Here is a 3,724-nt window from a genome sequence, read left to right as displayed (position 1 = left end):
CCGGGTGCCCCCAGCGCGCGGACAGTCCACGCGCGCGCGTCCCAGGCGCGCCCAGGCATCGTACAGCCAGTCCGAACGCGCGCGCCCAGGCAGCGCGGCCTTCCCAAACGGGCCCGAGAGTTTTCAAAACCCAGTCCACGCGCGCGCGTCCCAGGCGCGCCCAGGCATCGTACAGCCAGTCCGAACGCGCGCGCCCAGGCAGCGCGGCCTTCCCAAACGGGCCCGAGAGTTTTCAAAACCCTCATAATGCGTGCCGACGAACCCGGAAGTGTTCCGGACCCCAAAAAATGTGAAATCTGACCCGAAGACGAAGAACGAAGCCAAAGAATGAAGAGTTCAAGAATCGAAGACCCGTTGATGTAACAGAAGAAAATAATTATTGTAATTATTTATTTATTCGATTTGGTTATGATTTATAATTTTCATGGAACCCGATCAAATCCATCTCAATAGCCGATTGCATGTATTTATATTTTATGTTGATAATTATATATTATATGTCCATGCATATAACATGCCATATAGATATAATGTGCCTACTCATATGTTTTATAACATGCGATGCATACACGCGTATTTATTATGATTTATTTTATTTATTATAAAAGGGTTTTAGAAAAATAAAATAAAATAAAATTAGAACCATGCGCTAAAATTGATTTAATATGATTAAATTGATTTAAGTTGCAAAATTGATTTGCAAAATACTGTTACATGTGAAATTGAATTTAAGAGTTAAATTTTAGAATTTCACATATCCGAAAAATAAATTGTTTATTTTTCGATTTGAAAACCATGAGATGTTTTTCAAACAAAATACATATTTGCAAAATAATGAGTGTGAGAGGGTTGTATGACAATACCACCCATTGGTCTCCATTGTTAGTTCAACACCGTGAGATTCGAAAGGGGTTTCACGGCGGCACCGATTCCGCACTCCCTACGGAAAGTGTTCTTTCGGATCAATAACAAGGTTGACTTCCTTGCGATAGGATTCAATGATGTATTTCCGGTTTGACCTACCCTACGGCGGCACTCCTGAGTTAAGTCTGTAGAATCTGAAATGATGGGTTACACTCATAAAAATATAATCAAATTGTTGATTATATTTTTGACCAAAAATAACGATAGTTGATAAATATGAAAATATGAGATATTTTGATTATATTTATTAATTGAGAAGGTCTCGGTTCAATTTGTGATATTTTGACCTACCCTACGGCAGCACTATATTCGTGGTAAATTAGATTATTGTTGGCGCCTAAAATTAAAACATGATTTATGTATTTTTCATGTGCATCATGCAACATATTTAATTGTGCCTAAACTCACATGTTTTGATATTCATGCACATAAATTGATTAGATGAATATTCTACTTATTTCCAGTAATATGTCAAATCCTAAAATCTCACTACATGAAACTGAAACACTTACTAGAGATAAACTATGCAAAGTGGTAAAGTAACATAAACAACTTACATTCATGTGATGAATATAAGTTTGTCCCAAATGGAGGATTATCCTCCGGTCCCTAACAAAACCACTGTAGCTAACTATTAGCTAGGGTTGTGCATGGTAATTCACAAGAAGCCTGAAGGCATGGAGACAGCTTATAAGATAATGCAGTCATCAGATACAGTATCTGAAAATCCATAAAATAAAAGGGTTGGATAAATACTGTGAGAGCCTCGAGTAAAAGACAAAAGGAAAGTCGTTTCCACCAAAATAAAGGAAAAGAATCAAGCAAATATGATTTGCTAGTTCTAAAAATATGTTTAGTAAAAAGTTCCTTATTCCTGGATAGTAGATTCGGGAGTTGCTGCTCATGTTTATTTTCTTTATTAAGTCTTAGTTCTTACAAAGAAATTGTTTCCCGAAATAAAGAAAGGAACTCAAGCAAATATGATTTGCTAGTTCTAAAAACATGTTTTAGTAAAAGGGTGATTCCTTATCCTGAATAGTAGATTCAGAAATAACTAATCATGTTTTGTTTTTTTTATTAAGTTTTAGCTCTTAAATGGAAATTATTTTCATCTAAACAAAGAAGAAGAATCAAAGTAAATAAGATTTACTAGTTATATAAACATCTTTAGTAGAGGGTGATTCCTCATCCTGGATAGTTGATTCGGGAGCAACTCATCATGTTTTGGTTTTCTTTGTAAAATATTAGTTCTTACAAAGAACTTGCCGTCAAGGACTACACGATGAAAGTGGGAATACCGCGAGGATATCGGCAAAAGCAGTGGGAGAAGTTAGACTTTAATTTTGAAAATACCTTATTCTGAACAATGTTTATTTCCCTCCAAGCAAAATTTTTTTTTTTGATTTCTAATTCCAAATTATTTGAACAATTGCCTTTAATAATAATCTAGTCCACATCTTTCAGAATTATTCCGATATATGTTCTGAATATTTAGAAAGTGGTTTATACCATTTAAACCGATGCCTGGCTCACTGCGAAATATTGAAAAGTTCAAAAAAGTTACCGAACCTAAGAATAAAAAGCAAAGGATCTCTCACGATAAATAACACATATATATGTGGCATCTTAGACTTGGTCATATTAGCCTAAACAAGATTTAAAAACTGGTAAAGGATGGTCCTTTACGCGAACTAAAAGTTAGTAAGCTTCCAGCCTATGAATCTTGTATGGGAGGCAAAATGACCACGGGGCCTTCCATGTCGAAAGGAGAAAGAGCCACAGAACCTCTTCAGCTAATACATTTAGATGTATGTGGACCGTTAAACGTCCAAGATAAAGGAGGTTATGAATATTTCATCACTTTTATTAATGATTATTCGAGATATGGTTATGTTTACCTAATGCAACGAAAATCTGAAACTTTTAGAAAGTTTAGAGAATTCTGAGCATAAATTGAAAAACAGTTAGGTAAACCAATCAAGACACTTCAATAAGATCGAGGGGGTGAATACCTGGACCAAGAGTTTCGGGATTTCTTGATTGAAGAAGGTGTGGTATCCCAATTGACTGCACCCGGTACACCAAAGCAAAATATTGTAGCCGAAAAGAGAAATCAAACTTTGCTCGACATGATAAGATCAATGTTGAGTTATTCTTCACTTCCTACTTCATTTTGGGGTTATACCGTAAGAACCACTGTGTATATTCTGAATCTAGTACCATCTAAGTCTATACCAAAGACACTCCTAGAGTTGTGGAATGGTCGAAAGCTAGTTTTGAAGCATATTCGCATATGGGGTGTCCGGCTCATATGATGACACAATAGACTTGGAAGTTGGAACCAAGAACATAAATATGCATGTTTGTGGGATATGCAATGGGGACAAAAGAATGATTATTTTATATAGTCATAAGAATTAAAGGTATTTGTATCAACAAATGCCACGTTTCTGGAGCATGACTATATGATAGTTTTCAAGCCCAGAAGCAAAGTAGTTCTGGAAAAGTTACTTTCCAATAAGATTGGACCACAATCGACAAGAGTTGTTGAAACGCTAAGAGATAAGACCACGATTCCTAATCAAACTCCTATGGCACCTCGTTGTAGTGGGAGGGTAAGCAAGTTACCTAATCGGTATACTAAGCATAGATCGTCACTGTTGATGACGGTAAGAAGGATCCATTGACCTTTAAGGCTACGATGGATGATTCTGATAAGGAAAAGTGGCAAGCAACTATGAAACTCGAGATAGAGTCCATGTACTCTAACTCAGTCTGGCAACTTGTAGATCTACCTGAA

The sequence above is a fragment of the Morus notabilis genome, unplaced genomic scaffold (genome assembly GCF_000414095.1).
Source record: "Morus notabilis unplaced genomic scaffold, ASM41409v2 Scaffold78, whole genome shotgun sequence".
Classification (NCBI taxonomy): domain Eukaryota; kingdom Viridiplantae; phylum Streptophyta; class Magnoliopsida; order Rosales; family Moraceae; genus Morus; species Morus notabilis.
Note: the sequence above shows the minus strand (reverse complement) of the source record.